The sequence below is a fragment of the Zea mays genome, chromosome 5 (genome assembly GCF_902167145.1).
Source record: "Zea mays cultivar B73 chromosome 5, Zm-B73-REFERENCE-NAM-5.0, whole genome shotgun sequence".
Classification (NCBI taxonomy): domain Eukaryota; kingdom Viridiplantae; phylum Streptophyta; class Magnoliopsida; order Poales; family Poaceae; genus Zea; species Zea mays.
In genome coordinates, this window is record NC_050100.1 from 107,057,208 (window position 1) to 107,081,588 (window position 24,381).

A 24,381-nucleotide genomic window follows, 5' to 3' on the forward strand; every position below is an offset into this window, starting at 1 on the left:
ATCCCGCAATTATTCTTTTTGATTCTCGTGCATCACACAGTTTTATTAGTACCAAATTTAGTGCCAAGTGTCAGTTACCTTTTCACCACACCAATGGGGGTATCACAATTTCTACACCCGGAGGCAGGGTTGCCACCTATCAGATCAATAGACACGTACCAATTAAGTTGGGTAGTTTCATATTTGAAACCACTCTCTTGATAATGGGATTGGATAGTGTGGATATCATCCTAGGGACTGATTGGTTATCACGACACCACGCGGTGATTGATGTCGCAGCTAGAGCCATAGAAATCCACTCCCCACTGGATGGCGAAATCACCTTGTACCTACCCGACCAGGGATGTACCCGTTCCTGTGCCTTCACCATGATAGAGTCACCTGTTGAGAAGATCCCCGTAGTCTGTGACTACCCAGATGTTTTTCGGATGAATTGCCAGGGATGCCACCTGATAGAGACATAGAGTTCGCGATTGAATTGCAGCCTGGGACTGCTCCTATATCCAAGAGACCTTATAGGATGCCTCCAGCGGAATTGGCAGAATTGAAAAAGCAACTACAAGAGTTGTTGGACAAGGGGTTCATTCGCCCAAGTACTTCACCATGGGGATGTCCGGCCCTATTTGTGAAGAAAAAGGATGAGAGTTTGAGAATGTGTGTTGATTACCGCCCTCTCAATGCGGTAACCATAAAGAACAAATACCCACTGCCCCGCATTGATGTTTTGTTTGATCAGTTGGTGGGAGCCAAAGTGTTCTCCAAGATAGACCTTCGCTCGGGCTACCATCAGATCAAGATCCGTGCTAGTGATATTCCGAAGACGGCTTTCTCCACCAGATATGGGCTCTATGAGTTTTTGGTGATGTCTTTTGGGCTGACCAATGCCCCGGCTTATTTCATGTACCTGATGAACTCAGTATTCATGCCAGAGCTGGACAAATTCGTGGTGGTTTTCATTGATGATATTCTGGTCTATTCCAAGAATGAAGCCGAGCACACTAAACATTTGCATACTATACTTCAGAGACTGCGTGACCATCAGTTGTATGCCAAATTGTCCAAATGTGATTTCTGGCTGAGGGAAATTAAATTTTTGGGTCACACAATTTCTCAGGATGGGATATCAGTTGATCCTGAGAAGGTACAAGAAGTAATGGATTGGAAACCTCCTACCACAGTGAGACAGATTCGGAGTTTTCTGGGATTGGCAGGGTATTATCGACGATTCATTCCGGATTTCTCCAGAATTGCCAAGCCAATGACTGAACTGTTGAAGAAGGGAGTCAAGTATGATTGGAGCCAGAAGTGTGAGGATGCCTTTCATACACTAAGGCAACATTTGACAACAGCACCAGTGCTAGCTCAACCTGATAACACCAAGCCCTTTGAAGTTTATTGTGATGCTTCTGGTACTGGTTTGGGATGTGACTTAATGCAAGACAACAGAGTAATTGCTTATGCCTCCCGAGCACTTAGACCCCATGAGCAGAACTATCCCACACATGATCTGGAGTTAGCAGCTGTGGTTCATGCTCTCAAAGATATGGAGACATTACTTGATGGGAGCTCACTGTAACATTTACAATGATCATAAGAGTCTCAAATACATTTTCACTCAGACGGATCTTAATATGAGGCAGAGGAGATGGTTAGAGCTAATCAAGGACTATGATTTGAAGGTGCATTACCATCCTGGCAAGGCCAATCTTGTGGCAGATGCCTTAAGCAGGAAGGCCCAATGCAATTGTATGAACATGGATGCAAGAGTCACCACCCTATGTGATGAGTTGTGCAAACTAAACCTAGAAGTTGTTTCCTCCAGTGCTTTAAATTATATTTCAGTGGAGCCCACCTTACAAGAGCAAATAGTCATGGCACAGATTGGTGACAAGGGTGTTCAGGTCATTAAGGAAATGATCAAGCAGAAAGCAGAAAAATACAAATGCTTCCGTCAGGACAGCAAAGGAATCCTATGGTTTGGAGACCGATTGGTTGTTCCCAAGAACCCTGAGCTCAGAAAGAAGATATTGGATGAAGCTCACCTTTCAAAATTCTCCATGCACCCCGGCAGCAATAAGATGTATCATGACCTTAGATCTTTATACTGGTGGACCAGAATGAAGAGGGAAATTGCTAAGTATATATCTGAATGTGACACCTGCCAGAGAATCAAGGCCAGTCATTTGAAGGTAGCAGGCCCTTTGCAACCCCTTCCCATACCATCTTGGAAATGGGAGGACATTTGCATGGATTTTATCGTGGGATTGCCCAATACCTCCCGGCACCATGATTCCATTTGGGTCATTGTGGACAGATTGACCAAGACAGCTCATTTCTTGCCGGTACACACCAGCCACAGGACAGAGAAGTATGCAGAAATCTACATTGACCAGATAGTTCGCTTGCATGGAATACCAAGGACTATAGTATCCGACAGAGGAGCACCATTCGTGGCACGATTTTAGGAGCAATTACAGGAATCACTTGGGACCCATGTAATATGAAGCTCAGCATACCATCCTCAAACAGATGGCCAGACAGAAAGGGTAAATCAAATTTTGGAAGACATGTTGAGGGCATGTGTGCTACACTATGGAAAGGATTGGGACAAGTGTCTTTCCTTGGCAGAGTTCTCTTATAATAACAGCTACCAGTCCAATTTGAAGAAGGCACCTTTTGAAGCCTTGTATGGGAGAAGGTGTAGGACCCCGCTGAATTGGTCTCAAGCAGGAGAAAGGGAAATTTTTGGACCAGACTTGGTACTTGAAGCAGAGGAAAAGGTCAGAGTTATTAAGAATAACCTAGAAGCTGCCCAGGCCAGGCAAAAGAGCTATCATGACAAGAGAAGGAAGCCTCTGCAGTTTGAAGTGGGAGATCATGTTTATCTTAAAATGTCACCCACCAAAGGTGTCCAGAGATTTGGAATCAAGGGCAAGTTAGCTCCTCGCTACATTGGACCCTATGAGATCAAGGAAACTTGTGGACCTGTAGCATATCAATTGAAGTTGCCACCCCACATGTCAGCAGTTCATGATGTGTTCCATGTATCCTAGCTACGGAAATGTGTCCGCTTACCCGCTGAAGTGCTACCTGAACCAGAAATTGAGGTAGAACCAGGCTTGTCTTATCAAGAGCACCCCGTCAAGGTATTGGATCAGAAGGAGAGATCAACGCGGGCAAGGTCGATCAGAATGTATAAGGTTCAATGGAGTCACCATTCAGTAGAAGAAGCTACATGGGAGACTGAGGATTTTCTACGCTCTCGCTTCCCCGACTTTCTGCCCAACGGAGTCGGTACGTAACCCAAAACCCCACCCCACCTGCCCTTTGAATTCAAATATAAGAAAAACTTAGATGTTAAAGGTAGTGCAAGTTTTGGAAATGACTCAAAAAGGACTTCCTTCTGAAGTCGCAAAGAGAATGACATTCGAAGAGCAGTTAACTAGAGAAACTTGGATAAAGGAAGGAGCAACACACCAACACACCTTCATGGCACCCCTCCAAAGGACTCTACCTAAAATCTCGGGACGAGATTCCTTTAAGGGGGGAGGGCTGTAACACCCCAGGTGTTACCATGACCATGGTACATTTATGCACTAATGACTGTGATCACATGTGGAAGAGAAGAAGAGCATAAAACCTTGGAAACATGGGTTAACTAAGAGAAGTGAATGGCAAGGGTTTCAACCACACAAGTGGAACAATGGTCATTTGGAGCCAAGAAGATTAAACCCAAAAAAGGGCACCTAAGAGCACTAGACTTTGAAGCCAGGGATTAGTGGATAAGTTAACCAAATTGCCAAAGCATGATCTTAGTTCTTAAACAAGTTTTAGTAGCTTTGTAACCTAACAAATGCAGGGAGGGAACATTGCAAAAAGACCCCTTGAAGACCCCAATTTCAACCCCTTAAGGAGAAAGAGCCCTAGAGCTCTCTAATTCTTTCTAAGTTAAATTTTGAACCTAATCTAAAGATCCACCGTGTTCACCTAGTAAATGGCACCAAAACCACTTGGGTTGTATACCAAAAAGGTGTCATACCACCTAAGGCACCCACTAGAAAAGTTTGAAACCGAGCCCAAGACGTTTGACAAGATTTGGCATGGTTTTTGTCGCGAGGTGGACAGAGGGACAAGTCAGATTTGGCGTTCGCAAATTTCCCTGCCTAGGGCATATATGCCATGGGAACTCACATACAAGAGACAACCCTAGGTGCTAGGAGGAGGCCTGCGCCGGATTTTTAACAAGATTCGCACGCTTGCGATCTCGGCGAGCTGTTGAACAAGGGTAGAAGAACACTTCCACGTGTTCGACGTGCTCTGAGCGAGCCAGAGCACGCCCAGCGCCCGACCCCGCGCGCCCCGTGCCGCGCCAAGCCATGCCCGCGTCTCCTGCTCGCGCCCGCGCCTATAAAGCCCACCGAAACTTCAACTGTACTCCCTCGCGTGCTCTCAACCTCACCGGAGCCAGAGATCCCCGGCGTTTGCCCTGCAAACGGCGTGCCCGCGACCACCCGATCCCCCGCCACCGTAGACCGGCCAGCAGAGCCTCTCCCATCCGCGCCCGACCCTCAGAGTAGACCGTGCATGCCTCGGTGAAGCTCCCCATGCAAGGAATCATACTTTGCCTCGCCGGAGAAGCCAGTCCACGGTCGCCGGATTTCACCCGATCGCTGGTGAACGTAGACTGGGTAAGTCTCTGCACCATTTTCCGATTCCCTACGCACATAGCCTCTACGTCATCCTGTGGAGCTCATCGTGCCGTCTAATTGAACTAGATCGCCGTGGTTAGGCTGGAGCACTCGCCGCCGACGAGTTCACCCGCCTGCGCACGTGGACCAGTCGATTCCGGCCACCACCGCCGTCGAGCCGTACCTCGCTGTGACCGCCAGGATCTCCCGAAGCCAACCCCGCCCCTCGCCGGACCTCTCTCGCCGCTGGTATGCCGTGCCACCCTTTTCCTTTCCGCGGTCACTGTTTACATAAGGGGAGGGACCTCGGGGGAGAAGGAGAAAAGGCCAGGGGGTTTTGTGCGTTGTCAGTGACTCAGGGGAATAGTGGCACAGGGGTATAACTGAAGGAATTAGTTTAGTAAGAACCCAGGGTCTTCGATGCAAAGTAGTTTTCCAGGAAACCTTTTAAATATTCTGATTTAAATCCAAACAGAACTTGAAAAATTCATAACTTCAGTTTGGTTTACCCAAATCGAGTCCAACCAATTTTGCCAGATCCTAAATAATGTAAACTACTTAGGAAAAATATAAAACCCCTAAGTGTTACAGAAAACTTTAAAGTGTTGATTTAAATGATTAACTGGTCAAAAGCTAAAAGAAATAAGGAAAAATAGCTACACTATTAGACTGGGGTTAAGAAAATTTAGAGAAGTACTTAATCACTTCCTAATCTGTTTAAAAATAATAAACCCCTCTGTACACCAAGTTAAGGTAGAGTTTACCATTTAAATCATTTTTAGCCTAAAGTTAGAGAAAATACTAAAGGTAGTTTAAAATAAGAACCAAGGAGCACCCACATTTTTGTTAGCTCCCTTATTCAGTGTAATTCACTAGGAAAATTTATTATACCCTTGTTTAGTGCAAAAGAAAGGAGATACATTTTAATTTGGAAAAACAAGGAAACCTTAGAAAAACCCTAGAAAAATAACCCTGAGGAGAAAACACCCCTGAGGAGAAAACACCCCAAACCTTGGGATAACTAATGTTTTGTTTTTAGGAACATAGCAAAAATATGAAATCTGTTGTTTGATATTTTTCAAATAACAAGTTAGTTATAAGCACCTTTTTGGCATAAAACTTTAGAAATTCGCAACTAAATATCCAGTAGGCCTTTTTCTGTGGTTTTTATCACAGAGGCCTAATATCACCTATGTATCTGGACAAAAATAAAATTTGGTACAGAAACCTCAATTAAATCACAGCTATAGTGTAAAATGCCCTTTTAAAACATGTCTTTGTTAATTTTGCACAAGTAGTATCTGAATCAGTATCCACCTCAAATTTATAGGACTGATTACAGTGACAACTAGTAACCCACTGTAATTTTTACAGAATTTTTTGAAAAAGTTAAATCACTGTTGTAGTTCAAACCCACACTAGAATTCATAAATAGAAAATGAAAAAGGGGGATTAATAGTGGAGATTAATGTTACCCTAACCCAACCAGCAAAACCCCTTAAATACCTACTAAAACATCTAAGGGAATCCAAGTTTGACTCCACTATGCTTATCCCTAGACAAAATCCAAACCTAAATTGATAAGCATAAACCACTAAGAGCCCCGTATAACCAGGAAACCCTAAGTTACTAACTAACTTAGTATTTCTTCACTTAGCATAATGATTACTAAATCTTGCATAATCATGGCATACATATTCTTATTCATTGCATTCGATAGATTGCAACCTCGCTGACGGAGAGTACGTCCTCGTGCCGGAGCAAGGAGTTGCTCAGGAGGTAGCCCCGGATCCAGCACCAAAGCCTGCCCTAGAGGATCTGCCTGCCCCAGCTTTGGAAGGCAAGCCCCGGTTTATACATAACCAGTTCTATATATTATTTTACAGCACTTAATAATTGTAGGCTTGTATTGTGCACTTAAGTGTAGGAGTTGTTTGAAACCCTAGTTGCATGATCTCAGAAATCCTTTTGTGATGGATACTAGTATGCTAGGTCGAGTAGCAGCTTTACTAATTAGGGATATCGGTAGAAGTCGAGTGATTTTTCTAGCACTCGCGCGAGGTCAGGAATTGCTTGTATCCATTTACATATCGTATTGATGATGGTCTGTGGACAACGGTCCATGGGGATGCGTTGTCTACGAGACGGAAATTGGAATAAGGATTAAGGTGTGGTACCGTGTGTCAAGCGTTTGAACGTACTAAGCACATGCCGAGAAATATGGTAAATCGGTAAGCCTAGTACCTGAGTGAACCTGCCTGCAGACTTTGCCCCTCACGCGACCTGAGACGTGGTCTCCCATTCCGGTTATGGTGGATAGAAGTGCGGTCACTGCACGACGGCAGTCGGGGTCAGTGAGGCATTGTACGCGAAGGCGGTGAGCCCTGATCTATTGCTAGGGAATCAATGGGGACGATTGATGTGTGTGGGGATGGAGTGCCTCGCCACGTCGTGTGTTTAGGTTTACCTTGCAAGGTTTAAAAACTCGATTCGGATCGTCTGCTTCTCGCAGCTAACGAGACTGCTTGATCCATGCTGCTACATTGAGTAACAAGTGGAAATGAGATGACTTGGCAAAAGTTGTTGATTGCTAAATGTTTGACACCATGTATGATTAGATAGGTATACATTTAGTCTTAAGAGAGTCACACTAAAACTTGACAAAGCTAAAACTTGATTTATAAATTCAGCTAGTGCTTTTGGCAACCAAACCCCTCAGCCAAACAGCTGCATGTCTAGAGGTAGAGGAGTAGACTCCTCACACCGGGTAAGTCTGGCTGAGTATTAGTATACTCAGCCTTGCTTGTGGCATAATATCACAAGTTCTCTGGAGGACATGGTTGCTGGAGTGACTTTGCCGTCCATCTTGCCACCGGGTTGGACAGTCGAGTGGGACCCTACCTCGGCTGAGGAGGAGCATGAGGAGTGATGGGACAGGCTTCCCCATCTCTCTGTTTATTTACCGTTAGTTTTATTCTGCTGCACTTCGAACAATGATGACTACTTTTGCTAAAACTCCGATGATGATGTAATAAGTTTAATACTCCTTAATGTATGGTTTTATGCTTTATTGTATTTGCTGTGACTCACCATCGAGTGAGACTGTGGTACTTGATCCTGTCAGTGGCCTCGTCGGACTAGATCCGAGGGATTGACGAGTTATTCCCATTTAAGTGTGGTCTAGCCTCTAAGGCGAAACTTAGGCACTAAAGTTGGAATAATTCGGGCAGTTCCACCACATCCTATTTCTAAACGGCCATACATGATGTCCGTAGAAGAACTAAAGGAACTTAAGAAGCAGCTAACGGAGTTACAAGAGGCTGGGTACATTCGTCTAAGTTCCTCACCTTGGGGAGCGCCGGTTCTGTTTGTATAGAAGAAGGATGGATCACAAAGGATGTGTATGGATTATAGATCCCTTAATGATGTTACTGTGAAGAACAAGTATTCATTACCCCACATTGAAGATTTATTTGATCAGATGAGAGGTGCTAGGGTATTCTCGAATATTGATCTTCGATCAGGTTATCACCAAATTAAGATTAGGCCATCGGATATTCCCAAGACGACTTTCTCAAACCGACATGGATTATATGAGTTCACGGTTATGTCATTTGGACTAACTAATGCACCGGCCTATTTATGAATCTGATGAATAAGGTGTTTATGGAGTATCTGAATAGATTCGTCGTAGTATTCATCGATGATATTCTTATTTATTCCAAGAGTGATAGCGATCATGAGGAACATCTAAGATTGGTCCTACAAAAGCTAAGGGATAATCAACTCTATGCCAAGTATAGCAAATGCGAGTTCTGGATTGATGAGGTGCCATTCCTTGGACATATCATTTCTAATGTTGGGATATCAGTGGATCCTGCTAAAGTCAAGGAGATAGTGGCGTGGAGCATACCCAGTACAGTTATTGAAGTCCAGAGTTTCTATGGACTTGGAGGATATTATAGACGATTTATTGAAGGATTTTCTAAGATTGCTAAGCCCATGACCTCACTTCTGGAGAAGGGAAGAGAGTTCAAGTGGGACTCAAAATGTCAAGATAGCTTTAATCAACTGAAGTTGAGATTGATGTCACCCCCAGTGTTGGTTATGCCAGATCTACAAAAGGGATTTGACATTTATTGTGATGCACGTGGCCAAGGCTTGGGATGTGTGCTCATGCAAGAAGGACACATGATTGCCTACGCGTCTCGTCAGTTGCGGAAACATGAGTTGAACTATCCCACACATGACATAGAACTGGCAGCCATACTGCATGGACTTAAGATATGGAGACATTATATCATGGGAACTAAGTGCCAAGTGTACACTGATCATAAGAGTTTGAAGTATATATCCACCCAGAAGGATTTCAACCTTAGGCAACGCCGATGGTTGGAGCTCATAAAGGATTATGACTTGGAGATTCACTATCACCCGGGCAAGGCAAATCTAGTTGCTGATGCCTTGAGTCAAAAGGAGCACGTTCATTCAGCTATTGTGGCCTAGGTACCTGAGGAGATTGTTGAGGATTTCAGGAGACTTAACCTTGGGATAGGTGCTCACACTGAAGGAGTTACTATTGATGTGGAACCTACCTTCGAACAAGAAATTCGCAAAGGTCAGATGGGTGATGCTAAAATACAAGAGATCAAGGATCTTATTACTAAAGGTAGGGGCACAGAGTTCACGGAGGATGAGCAAGGCACAGTATGGTTCAAGGACAAGATATGTGTTCCTGATATTGATAGCCTTCGTGAGACTATATTGAAGGAAGCCCATGACTCTGATTATTCTATTCATCCTAGTAGCACTAAGATGTATCAGGATTTGAAGCAAAAGTACTAGTGGTATGGGCTGAAGAGAGATGTGGCTGCACATGTAGCTATGTGTGATGTGTGTCAAAGAGTTAAGGCTGAACACCAGAGGCTAGCTGGACTACTGCATCCACTAAAGATACCCGAGTGGAAGTGGGAAGAGATTGGTATGGATTTCATTACTGGATTGCCTCGCACCCCGAAAGGATATGATTCTATATGGGTGATTGTGGATAGATTGACTAAAGTAGCCCACTTCATTCGTGTCAAGACTACTTATAAAGGCTCACAACTGGCATAGTTATATATGGCTCGGATTTTGTGTTTAAATGGAGTACCAAAGAAGATCGTGTCTGATCGAGGTTCACAGTTGACCTCAAGATTTTGGAGAAGCTTTCATGAGAATATGAATACGAAGTTGAACTTTAGTACAACTTATCACCCTTAGACTGATGGACAGACTAAAAGGACTAATCAAGTACTTGAGGATATGTTGAGAGCTTGTGCACTTCAGCATGGAGGAAGTTGGGATAAAAGTCTACCATATGCTGAGTTCTCATATAATAATAGTTATCAGTCCGGTCTGAAGATGTCAGCATTCGAGGCTTTGTATGGCAGGAAGTGCAGGACTCCTTTATATTGGGATCATAATGGAGAAAGACAGTTCTTCGGGCCTGAACTTATTCAAGAGGCAGAAGAACAAGTCCGTATAATCAGGGAGAACTTGAGGGTAGCTCAGACCAGGCAAAAGAGCTATGCTGATAATAGAAGACCACTGGAATTTGAGGAAGGAGATCATGTGTACCTCAAGGTGTCACCACTTCGTGGAATGAGGAGATTTAAAGTTAAGGGCAAATTATCCCCTCACTTTACTGGACCATTCAGGATCTTTAGTCGAGTTGGGGAGATGGCATACCAACTCGAGTTACATGATAATCTATCTGATGTGCATAATGTATTCCATGTGTCTCAACTTAAGAAGTGCCTCCATATACCTGAGGAAAAGTTACCAATGGAAGAGCTCAGTGTTCAGGGAGATTTGACTTACACAGAATACCCTACCAAGATTCTTGATACTTTGACTAGAGTTACAAGAAATAAGGTGATAAAGATGTGCAAAGCGCAATGGAGTCATCATGGAGAAGATCATGCTACATGGGAGAGAGAAGAAGAGCTTCGCATAGATTTTCCCCATCTTTTCCTTAGTCCTTCCTAAATCTCGAGGACGAGATTCTTGTTAAGGGGGTAGGATTTGTAATACCCACTTTGTAAGAAAAGTCTAAAAGGAGAAATTATATTCCTTTATATATATGTGTGTTATCTCTATTTATCATTTCATGTGGACACCTCACTTACACAAATACATAATTAACAGAAGACACTCAAATAAAACATGCATCATGCTGAGGTTTCCATTTTTGTGTGCATCTTGTGATAATATAAAAATCATATGAAAAGAAATATATTAAAGTCCCAAAGTGGAATTTAGAATATAAAAGAAAATCTAGAATTTAGAAGTGGAGAAAGAAAAGAAAATGTAAATACAAAATAAATATTATAAATAAAGGTAATAATATTATGTGCAAAATTATACTCTTAAATTTAGTAAGATTTACCATAGAGTTAAATTTGAATTTTGAATTCAAATGGAAAGGAAAAACAAATCAGGAAAAGAAAAATAAAATAAAATAAAGACTTACCTGGGCTTGGTACCCAATTCGGCCCACCCAGAGAAACCTCCCGCATGGCCCAAAACCCCTCCACCGTGCGCTAACGCTCTCTGCCACGCGGGCCCCTATGGTCAGCCATCCTCGCGCGCGGGACCGCACACTGACGTGTGGGGCCTAGTCATCTGTCTCACCGGCGCGCGCTGAATTGATGTGCACTGGCAAATCGGACCCATTTGTCAGCTGCCTCAACCGTTCCGCGAACTCGCCTCAACGGATTCTGGCCATGGCGAAATACGTCGCGCACCCCGGAGCACGTTGCATGGACTTTTCCCTTTGTTTCCCCGGTAGTTATAAGGAGGCGCTGGTCGCGGCCCTCTCGTTTCGCCTTGTGCACACCAGTAGCCACACTTCCGCGCTCGCCACCGCTGTGAGAGGAGAAGTCAGAGGGAGCAGCGTGGTCGTTCCACCGCTGGTGAAGATCGTCATCGCGGGGACTCTGTCCTCGGAGTGGGGCCTAGCAGGGTCACCAACATCTAGGGTGGCCGTCTGCGACCTCAATTGGAAGGCGGGCCTTGGGGAGCGTGGTCAATTTCTCACCTTTATCCCGGCACCGTCATGTTTCTGCCCGTCGCCGTGGACTGCCATCCCTACTGCGCGCCTGGAGGTGAGAAACCCTTTAATCGTTTCGCTTTATCTCCATCTATGCATAGCACATCCTTGGGAGGGGAGTTCGTCATCCGCAGTGTCGAGTTTGGGGGCGCCGGCGCGGCACCACCATGTGGCGGTGGAATCGCCACCGCGCCTAGATCGTCAGGGGAGAAGATAACCTCGCCGCCGTCCGATTCATTTCGGAGGGCTGCGATTAGGGACGTGCGTACCTCTTTCGGATGTTAAACGAGCACCGTCCGATCGGGATCCGACGATCGGCACATAACTCCATATTCATTAGATCGCGACCATTGGATGAATAGCTAGCGATGCAGAATAGATCAGGGTTCTTTTAAATCGTGACCGTCAGATGTTGATCTGGCGGTCACGGGAGTGAGAGGTTGAGCGATGCGGCAGATCTAATCCGGGCGCTAGATTTCCGATCGGACGGCTATAATCTGTGTATACCCCTTCGCGGGTACATTTTGCTAAAGAGACCCCACACTTTACATGAATCAACCCGCCGTCCCTCTCGACCGTTCCCTGTGTCTTAGGAAGTTTGCACCGAGGCCCCTGGTATTCTCGAATTTAATGCGCCCAGTCCAGAGAAACAGAAAACTAAGAAAAATCAATTAGAAAATGATTTTTAGTATTAAATTAATTGCATAAACTTGCTAAATTCATAGAAAATTCATATAAACTCCAAATTAACCTATTTCAGTTTCTAAGACTTTGTAATATTATTGTTTATCACCTAGAGTCTCTGTTTTGACATGAAAACAGTAGTAAATTTTATTTCTCACTTAATCATATATCAAGCACATAAAACCATTGGAAATTCATAATTTAAAATCCATAACTCCAAAATTAATGATTCCTGTTCCTAGGATCTTATTTTAATGTGTAGATTATTATTATGTATTTTGTTTACATGTTTGGTGTGATGTTAATTTGTCCTTTATACTGTGCTTGTTTGTATTGTGGTGAGTAGAAGAGCCTGTGACTGAGGATCCTGGTGCCCAGCAGATAGAAGTTGCTGAGCAGGAGCTCATTGAAGGCAAGTTGTGCCCTTGACCACTTTTAATACCCAATAATGTTCTTTAATGTCATTATTCATGCATAGGTTTAATTTTGATGGGACCCAATAGGTCACCCTAGTATGTTTATCCATTTTACCTTGTTTATCCCTAAATCACTTGGGTAGTTTTGCTATTGCTTTACATGGTTTTGGGTTAATATTTTATTATATCCATGTTCCAATTATTTTGTTATTTTATTTATGTTAATGTCAAGATCATTAATGTTAATTGGAATATGGAGCTTAACTTGAGAAACACGTGCCACCACAAGGGTGGAATGGGACACCCTTAGCTGACTAATTAGGAAAGCTAGTGGAAGACTACCTTACTCGAAAGGGGCACGTGTAGTAGGGAGTTGCATGCAGGGAGGTTCTCCGGTTGATTTTGCTGCGATGGCGGTCAGACGAGGAATTCTTGCAAGTGCTCTTCCCATAACTGTAGCGGGTTTTCGGAAGCTAGTGGAACTTTGTAAAGGCCTCGTAGTGTTGCCCTGCCTCGCTTCCATGGTAGAGGTGTATGGGAGTCACGATCCCTTGGCAGATGGGTAACATCACTTGTGGGTACAGGGTACAACCTCTGTAGAGTGTAAAACTGGTATACCAGCCGAGCTCACGATCATGAGCAGCTCAGGACTCTCACATGATTAAATATGGAACTTAAATTCAATTTGTCATTTGCATTGCATGGGATTATTTATTAATTTTGTTCTATTATTTTTATTATGGTTTGGTATCCACTTACATTTAGTAACTACTAATAAAATTTTGAGCAACTTATTAAAAGCAATGCTCAGCTTTAACCTCTATTGTTGATCAGCCTTACACATCACATGAACTCCCACCTTTGGTGAGTTCATGCACACTTGTTTCCGCACAACTTGTTGAGCTATGATCATGTGTGAGCTCACCCTTGCTGTCTCACACCCCCCATAGGAGAAGAACATGTGGTTCAAGAGGAGCCACACAACGAGGAGTTTGATCTGATCAAGGTGGCGTATCCCAGTTGACTTATTGGCGCCAAGGATGGACCTTAGTTCGTTTTATATTTATCTTTTATTTTGTAAGACTTCCGCATTGTAATAAGTACTATGATGTTATTATGACATTTATCTCTATACACTCTGTTATTATATATGTTGTATTCTTTGGCGCATGTATGAGATGCACCCGACTTTGTCTCTTAAATCTGGGTGTGACAATTGTTTCCCATTTTTAGTCTTTCTTTTGATTTATTTGATATATTGGCCAAATCGAAGTTATATTTGTTTAACTCACTTACTGTGATGGTTTGGGGTGTTTACCATTTTTGCAGTGGTATATTAGTGGTTAGGGGTCTACTGAATTTTTCTTGCCATTATTGCATGTGCCCTTATATTTTTAATCATGGCCTTTATTGACTTATTAATACCTAAATAAAATTTAAACCTTAGATTAGCACTAGGCCAGGGTTCCATATATTTTTTCTATGATCTATATCACTTAGGCATACTAGAAAAAATGTGGTCACCATCTGGTTTATATTTTTTTATCCTCCTTTTCATTTTCCTAAAGTTTGGGCAGAAATAGACTTCAATGAATATATCTGACTTAGTCTTGCATACTGTGGTGTTTATTATTTTTAAACAGTGTATCTACTAGGTGAGTGTCTCCACAAATTTTCTCAAGCCCAGTATAGAAGTATTTCTATTTTTCTTTGTATTATTAAGGTTTGGGCAGTTTTCTAATTTAATTCAAAACTCTAAAAATTAGTATAGAAAACATGGAGTTTACTATTTTTATTTGACAGATTACATTATGCTGAGCCTAGCAAATATGGTTTGACAATATTTGGATGTATAATACTCAATTTATGCTTTTTCTAAGTCTGTTGTTGATTAGAAAGGAATTGAATTTTAAATGGAAAAGGAAATCCACTTTGCTCTTGGGTCCCTGGCGTATTTGCCCTGCGTTCCTTACAGATAGGTCCCCGGGCTATTATTCAGCTGAGCCACTGATAATGCAGAGAACCCCTTAAGGATAACCTAAATCTAACTCGCGCTCCTATCCTCACTAGAATAGTAACCGCGGTGGAGAAAAGGGCGGCGAGGCTTGCCGGCGGCAATCTAGCTACGGTGAGGTGTCCAAGGAGGTCGGGGAGGTCACAGCGGTCACGTCGATGGTCGGCTCGTTGCTAGCGGTGGTCAGAGTTGGTCGGTCCTCGTGCGCAGGCCGGGGAGCTCGTCGGCGGTGACTGTTCCGGCCAAACCACGGTGGTATAGTACAATTAAACCGTGCAGCGAGCTTCACTGAGTGTCAGGGAAGACATGGGCACGAGTAATCGAACTATGGCTTACCGGTGAGTCGTGGCCACGCGCGCCAGCAGAAGAAACAACTCCGGTGAGGTGGAACAGCGTCTCCGGTGAGGGTGCGCTCGGTTTATTGCTTCAGGAAGCTTTATGAGGCTTTGAGGAAGCTAGTCGATGCATTGGATTGGTGGGAGGTGGCTGGGAAGAGGCCTGGCCACGGTGGTCGAGCTCTGGTGGTGGTGGCGGGTTGCGGGGAGGTCGCCGGAGCTGTAGGCTGGCTCTGGGGACCTGGGCATGGTGCGGAGGGAGTACGACCGAGGCTATGCTGCTCTTATAGGCGTGGGCGCGGTGCACGGTCGGGCGTGGACCCGTGCGGGCACGCGGGCTGGCGTGCACCGGCGCGTCAACCGCGGTCGAGCATGTGGCACATCGCTTCTGCTCCTGTTCTAACACCGACATGCTTCATATCTTCGCGAATTTGGGAAAGATCGCTATGTAAGATATGTTCCCTGGTGTATGCTTTGTTGTTTATGTGTGGGAGGCGAGGGGTTTTCGGTCGTGTACAGTGAGTTGTCGTGTCATCAAGTTGCCAATGTCCTGCTGCGTCCCGAGGCAAAACCATGCCAAATCATGTCAAACGGCTGAGATTTGTCTCCAAATTTTCCAAGACGTGCCTAAGGTAATTTGGTGCCAATTTGATTTTTGGACCTCGCAGGTTTGAGCCTTGGAACTAGGTGAACACGGTTGATTAAGAAGAGAGGGTCAATTTGTAGAATTCTGAATTTTCTGAATTTCCAATTGAGTCTTCACTTAAGTGGCTGTTTTGGGAATTTTGCAAAACCCTTTTGATTAAACTTTATTACTATATTTTGTAGCTTATTTAGTGTACTACAACTTTGTTAATTGGTCCAAATTATTATTTTATGTTTTTCGTAGTCTTTTCACTAAATTCCCTTTTTGTGTTCAAATGACTTAATTAGGGTAGTACTAGGGTTTTGAATATTTTTCTCACTTGAGGTGCATGATGTGTTTATGGTATGTTTCTTGGGATGAAAAATACATGTTTAAGTTTTTGCTTTTTCAATTTGGTACCTTTTGCTCAATTACATATACATTTGATAATGTTCACAAATGTGGGTGTGGAGGGAAAAATCCTGAGTAACACATGGGGTGTTACAGCCCTCCCCCTTAAAAGAATCTCGCCCCGAGATTTGGGTCAGGGTCCTTCAGGGGTGAGGAGAAGCTTACGACTTGCTTTCATGGTGTTGGTTTGCTTATTAAGGTTCTTTAGAAAACATGCTCTTTGAAGTCATCCTCTTTGCAACTTCAGAAGGAAGCCCTTCTTGTTTTTGTTTTATAGCTTAATTTGGTCTATGTTGAGATCATCTTCCCTATATTTGGATTCAGAGGGCACGGGGCTGGGGTATGATTACGTACTGATTTCCTTAGGTAGACAATCGGGGTAGTTCGAGCACAGAAAATTCTTAGTCTCCCAGGTAGCCTCTTCCTCCGAATGGTTGCTCCATTGGATCTTATACATTTTGATCGATCTTGCACGAGTTGATCTTTCCTTGCAATCCAGAACCTTGGAGGGGTGTTCTTGGTATGATAGATTTGGCTCTATCTCCACATTTAGTTATATTATGACCTCTGTTGGTAACCGAACACATTTCTTCAATTGGGATACATGGAACACATTATGGATGGCAGACATCTTTGGTGGTAGCTTCAATTTGTATGCCACGGATCCACATGCTTCTATGATTTCATAAGGTCCAATGTAGCGAGGGGCTAACTTGCCTTTGATCCCAAACCTTTGCACTCCTTTTGTGGGCGATACTTTCAGATATACAAAATCTCCCACTTCAAACTGGAGGGGTTTCCTTCTCTTGTCATGGTAACTCGTTTGCGTGGCCTGAGCAGCTTCTAGGTTCTTCCTGATCATTTTGAGTTTTCTTTCGGCTTCCGACACCAGGTTGGGCCCAAAGATTTCTCTTACGCCGGGCTGTGACCAGTTGAGGGGTGATCGACACCTCCTTCCATACAAGGCTTCAAAAGGTGCCATCTTTAGACTGGATTGATAAATGTTGTTATAAGCAAACTCTGCCAAAGAGAGGCAGTTATCCCAGTTCTTGCCATATACGATTGCACAAGTCCTTAGCATATCTTCAAGAATCTGATTTACCCTTTCGATCTGACCATCAGTTTGGGGGTGGTAAGCTGAACTTCTCACCAACTTGGTTCCCAAGGACTCTTTCAATTGCTCCCAAAATCTGGCTACGAATTGGGCTCCTCGGTCAGAGATAATTGTCCGGGGTAATCCTTGCAAACACACAATTCGGTCAATGTACAACTCTGCATACTTATGAGCTTTATTAGTGGTGTGCACTAGAAGAAAATGAGCCACTTTCGTTAATCGGTCCACAATGACCCAGATTGAATCATGATGTTGAGAGGTGTTGGGCAGACCCACAATGAAATCCATGCTGATGTCATCCCATTTCCATGAAGGTATTAATAGGGGTTGCAAGGCACCAGCTGACTTTATGTGGCTTGCCTTTTTCCTCTGACAGGTGTCACATTCCGATACATACCTGGCTATCTCCCTTTTCATCCTGGTCCACCAATAAAGGAGCTTCAGATCATGGTACATCTTGGTGCTTCCCGGGTGCATGGAGAATTTGAAGAGATGAGCCTCATCCAAGATTTTCTTCTTGAGGTCTCTATTTTTAGGAACCACTAATCTATCCTCAAACCATAGTATCCCCTTGCTGTCTTGGCGAAAGCACTTATACTTCCCCACTTTCTGATTAAGATTCTCTTTGATGATTTGCACTCCCTTGTCACCGAGTTGGGCCATAATAATCTGGTCTAACAAGGTTGGTTCGACGGAGATGTAAGATAAGGTACCAGAATGAATTACTTCGATTCTTATATTACTCAACTCATCACACAAGGTGCTAATGCGAGAATCCATCACCATACAGTTGCATTGTGACTTTCGACTTAGGGCATTAGCTACCACATTGGCTTTCCCTAGATGGTAGTGTACTTCCAAGTCGTAGTCCTTGATCAGTTATAGCCATCTTCTCTGCCTCATGTTGAGATCAGCCTGAGTAAAGATGTACTTGAGGCTCTTGTGATATGTATAGATGTTGCAGTGGGTTCCCATCAAGTAGTGCCTCCACATTTTCAATGCATGCACCATGGCTGCCAACTCTAAGTCATGAGTAGGATAATTTTGCTCATGAGGCCTGAGTGCCCTAGATGTGTAGGCAATGACTCGGTTGTCTTGCATCAAAACACAACCTAGCCCAGTGCCAGAGGCGTCACAATACACATCAAACGACTTGTTGTTGATAGGCTGCGCTAACATAGGTGTTGTGGTCAGATGTTGCCTCAAAGTGTGAAAAGCATCTTCACATTTCTGACTCCATTCAAATTTTGCTCCCTTTTTCAACAATTCTGTCATGGGCTTAGCAATCCGAGAGAAATCTGGAATGAATCGCTGATAATACCCGGCCAATCCTAGAAAACTCTGAATCTAACGAATAGTTGTTGGCGGCTTCCAATTCATCACCTCTTGCACTTTATCTGGATCCACAACTATTCCTCCCTCAGAGATAGTGTGACCCAAGAATTTAATTTCCATCAGCCAAAAATCACATTTAGACAATTTGGCATAAAGGCGGGGCTCCCTCAGACGTTGGAGTATTGTGTGCAAGTGTTTAGCGTGTTCTGCTTCATTCTTCGAGTACACCAGAATATCGTCAATGAAGACCACCACAAATTTGTCCAATTCAGGCATAAAGACTGAATTCATCAGGTACATGAAATATGCTGGCGCATTTGTTAGCCCAAAAGACATCACCAGATATTCATATAGCCCATATCTGGTTGAGAAGGCAGTCTTTCGAATATCACTTGATCGTATCTTAATCTGATGACAGCCGGAGCGAAGATCTATCTTGGAAAACACCTTACCTCCGACCAATTGGTCGAATAGAACATCAATACAAGGCAAATGATACTTGTTTTTTATAGTCACCACATTGAGTGGACAGTAATCTATGGACAATCTCAAGCTCTCATCCTTCTTCACAAACAAGGCCGGACATCCCCAAGGTGAAGTACTTGGGCGAATGAAGCCCTTGTCCAACAATTCTTGCAGCTCTTTCTTCAATTCTGCCAGCTCGGCGGGTGGCATCCGGTAGGGCCTCTTGGAAATAGGTGTCGTTCTCGGTTGCAACTGATGGCAAATTCAATATCCCGATCTAGCGGCATTCCTGGCAACTCATCAGGAAAACATCTGCATAATCATAGACCACTGGAATTTTCTTCAAGGGCAGCTCTATCATGGAAAGCACATGACCGAGTGGTTTCTTGGCTGGGCTGATATAAGGTGAATTTTCCATAGGTGGGGGAATGGACTTCAACGATGCGGTTGGCGACATGCAACACCACTTGGTGTTGGGTCATCCAGTTAGCTCTCAAAATAATATCCACATTATCCATCCGCAAAATGAGGAGGGTGGTTTTGACAATTTTGCTTCCCAACTGAATAGGCACATTTCGATTTAATTGGTTGGTCGCTATATTGCCTCCTAGCGTTGCAATCATGAAGGACCCTTGGGTATGATAGAAAGGCAATTGACATTTGACACCAAACTTCTGACTAATGAAGCTATGCGATGCACTAGAGTCAAACAGAATCAATGCAGGTTGATTAAAAATGGAAAAGGTACTAGTCATGATGGGCCCTCCTTTAGGTAGCTCCTCTAGAGTAGTGAAGTTGAGATTCCCTTGCCTGACTTGCACTTTCTGCTTCCTCCCTTTGTCTTGGTTGGGTGCTGGCGTCTGCCTTGGCTGATTTCGTGGGCAATTCTTGGCATGGTGGCCTATATTGCCACACATGAAGAATTTGTTTCCATCCCCTTGGTAGAACTGCTGCTGTTGCTGCTGCTGAGGCTGATTGTTCCTTGGAGCGGGAACGGGGAAACAATTGGGTGCTTGCTGCTGCTTTGGCGGCCCGATGACCCATCTTCCTGCCTACTGTTGGAATCCTCTGCTCTGACTGTTGGAGACAATCCGGAATCTCTAAGGTGGAGCTGAGGATCCTGACATTGGTGCCTTCCTCTTCTTCTCTGCCCGGTGAGCTACAATACAGTCTTCCTATGATATGGCAAGGTTGACCAGTTCATTGAAGCTGTCAACACGAACAGTGTTGAGGCGCTCACGAAGCTTGGTGTTGAGTCCTCTGTGCAAATGGTCTCTCTTCTTCTCATCTAAATCTGCATGATAACCCGCGTATTGGCACAAGTCATTGAAGGCCTGGGCATACTGCAACACAGTGTGGGTTCCCTAAGTCAATGCCAAGAACTCATTGAGCTTGTGATCCATAATCCCTGCTGGAATATGGTGTCCCCTGAAATCAGTTTTGAACTCCTCCCATGTCACCACATGGTTAGCGGTCAACATGGCGCGGAAATGGTCCCACCATGTCCTAGCAGATCCACGAAGCTGCTGTGCGGCGAAGCGAGTCTTTGCGTCGTCAGGGCAATCTCCCGTGAGGAGTGGGACTTGGACTCCACAACTCTGAGCCACACATCGGTGTCTAGCGGGTCCTCTGCCTTGGTAAACAAAGGCGGTTGCGTGTGATCTTTGTAGTCTGAGCGAGATCAGTGAGGTGTGCCATGGCGTCGCTCTGCAGGACCTGTAGGCGGTACAGTGCGCTCATACACTGAACAGTGATCCTCCCAACCTAGTCGGGATGCATGGCCCACACGTCCTTCACGTGGCTCACTCTGTTGCACCACACTTCTCGGCGGGGAAGAGTCCCAGTGGATGCATCATCATCTCCAGGGGATGATATTCGCAGAAGATTGTTAGGACTTTTAGCGCTACGGCCTCAGTGGTGTTGTCCGCCCTGAACCCGATAGTCTCGGAATCGAGGGAACGCCACCTAGGCTGCAGAGGATGAGACTCCAGGGTCAGCCAAACCCTGCAATGTGGCACCCGATGCTCCTCGTATAGCTACACCATATACAGAGAGGGTGTAGGGTAACCAGCGGAGCAGAGCACCTCCCACAAGATGTAGGGAAAGCCCTCGTGGGAAAGGTAGTCAAAATTGGAGCAAGTGTCTCCTCCATTGATGGGGGTGGGTGAAGTCATCTGTGAAAGAGGGTTAGATGCAAGTGTCATGGTAGTGGAAAGGAGAAACGTGAGCCCGGGTTGTTAAAAGGAGGTGAGTTAAATTAGATTTATCTACTCCAACCCATTTCATTATTCATTATTAACAATGCTTGTTATGTTCATAATTAGATGCATTTTTCCTTAGCTTCTAATGTCTTCATTTTTACAATGCATGCATGCTGGAAAGAACGTCTTCTCACCGATCAGAGGGGTGCTTCTATGGCATCCCTACTATTCTAAAATTGGCCTATATGACCTACTTATATAGCCACCTATTTTTCCCACTATTCCTAAGGCCTTTCGTCCTAGTTCTAGTCCTGACGATCCAACATTGGTTTCTAAGCAAATTTTACTTTGGAAAAGTTGGCATTCATGACTTATTGGTTCCTCTGTAATGGTACTCGCTCCGATACCAGTTGTGGCAGAACCGCCTGAATTGTTCCAGCTTAAGTGCCCGAGTCACGCCTTAGAGGTAGTGACACACTTAAATCTGTAAACCCTAGTATGGTGTACCCATGACTTTTGTCATTAGAAATAATAAAGGGGGCTCTTTTAATTATGTGAATTATTCATGAGACACATTTGCTTTCAAATAAATACCCAATAAAAACACATGAACTTATGCATCATGCTGGACTTCCTTTAGTTGTGCATCAAACACAAACTTATAATTAAAACAAATCTAGCTTCGAATTCTAATTTGAGCTCTCACAAATATAGAAACGAAAGAACGTCACAAATATAGATCCATCTTATCTCGAAAAGATTTTATCTTACCCTAATAGATCTAACTAATCTCAAAAGATCCTATCTTATTCTTAGAGACTCATCTTGTCCTAATCAGCATAATTATCCCCACCACTTTGCTTATCTCATAATAGTGTAACAAACATGATCTATTCCAAAATAAATTAAGTAGATCTTATCTAGTCTAATCTGATTACACCAATTTAATTCTGATCCCATCTAATCTAGTCAGATCTAATCTAATGGACAAACATGTTAGATAATACTGGTAAAATAAGATTGGATCCTACTCTTATAAATATGTTTTAACCTAAATTGGAGTCTTAGTCCAACCTGGCCATATGCAACTACCTTAACCACCCGATAGTTGCATAACCCCTCTGTTTTAACCTAACAGAGATTCTGATCTACCTACACCATATAATCCATCCTATCTCAAAAGATTCTAACATATATCCTACCTGGTAGAAGAGATTAGACCCTACTGGCCAGGTATTAACTTAACTTAGCACATTAGACCAACTCAACCAAGAGCAAAAAGATTTAACTCAACCAGTAGAGTCATGATGAATTGTATAATCTATCTATCCCCACCTAACATCGAACAAACTTTTGACCTACATCATGTAGTCTACCTCACCCATGTATATCTCATCTTGATAGATTCTATCTTACTTTTGGACATTCACCTTATATGACCAGTTACCCCAATCTGGACATAAAACAAAGATTAAGCCCTGCTAAAGAATCTTTAGTTCATAACCGGCTACTAGCCTATTCATTCTGCCTACCAAATACTTTCCCTTGCAAAACTATCTTACCAGATGCTTCTAACTCTGATGGTCAATACCAGGAAGGGAGGACTACCAAGAAACAGCAAACAGAAATGAATCCTCCACCAACTGGAACCAATCCAGTGGTTACCGCCCAAATGCTGGTACTACAACAAATGACAAACATGGTTAACGAAATGCAAATTCAGATAAGGCAAGAACTCCGAGAATTACGTCAGGACCGATTGGAGATGCGTTAAGAAATGAGGCAAGCACGGTTGGGAAGACAACAACAACAACACCCACTACCTCCACCACCACCACAAGCTCCACCAAGCTACATAAATATATATATATATATATATATATATTACTATTTGTAAGACCTAAATGTTACTTTAGATAGTAGTTAGTATGTTACCATTCCAGGAATAATAATAAGGTCTATTTGACCCTATGTGCTGCTAATGAGTTAAGCATCATGCTGAGATTTTTGTTTGTTCATATGTTCTGAGATAACATGGTTATACACACTTTTCTTACAAATCTCGAGGACAAGATTCTTTGTAAGGGGGGTAGGATTTGTAAACCCTAGTATGGTGTACCCATGACTTTTGTCATTAGAAATAATAAAGGGAGCTCTTTTAATTATGTGATTTGTTCATAAGACACATTTTCTTTCAAATAAATGCCCAATAAAAACACATGAACTTATGCATCATGCTGGACTTCCTTTGGTTGTGCATCAAACACGAAGATATAATTAAAACAAATCTAGCTTCGAATTCAAATTTGAGCTCTAAAAATATAGGAACGAAAGAATGGCACAATAATAATAAATAAATAAATAATATCATTGCAAACAATAAAAGTATTATTCATATTAGAATTTTGCTAGATTGAGAAACCAGAAGTCAAAACGGTAATTCAAAATTTAGTGAAATAAACAAAAAAAAGAACACTAACTGGGCTTTTGAAATGCATTTTGGCCCAGTGCCCTATGCATCCGCGAGACGACCGCTTCTACCTCCTCGGCTCGTCTGCCTGCTCCCGTCACCTGACAGATGTGGCCCACGTGCCACTCGCTGTATGTGCACGCTTCCCTGTATGATGACTTGCTGCTAGTGGATCCTCCATCGCCTTCTGGTATTCTTCTTCGCGTGAATGGCGCCCCGCGGGCAGATCTCAACCACCAGCCACGCGAATCTCCTCATTCTGCGATGCCGACCTGTGGGCCCTTATTGCCAGCAACGAACCCTCGCGCCGTGTTTCATCTACTCGGTCTCTGGTTGCTCGGCCCCGCTGTCAGCACGGATCAGGCTCAACGGTGAGAGCGCTAATGCCGGCACTATTGGCTCAACTGCTTCCGCGAGCCTATATAACCATAGAGCCCTGCCGTTTCTCTTCCCATGCTTCATCTATGGGGTGCCTTCGTCGGGGTCTGTGTAGGCGGCGGGTCATCGCTCGACGACGGCGGTTAGTGCAG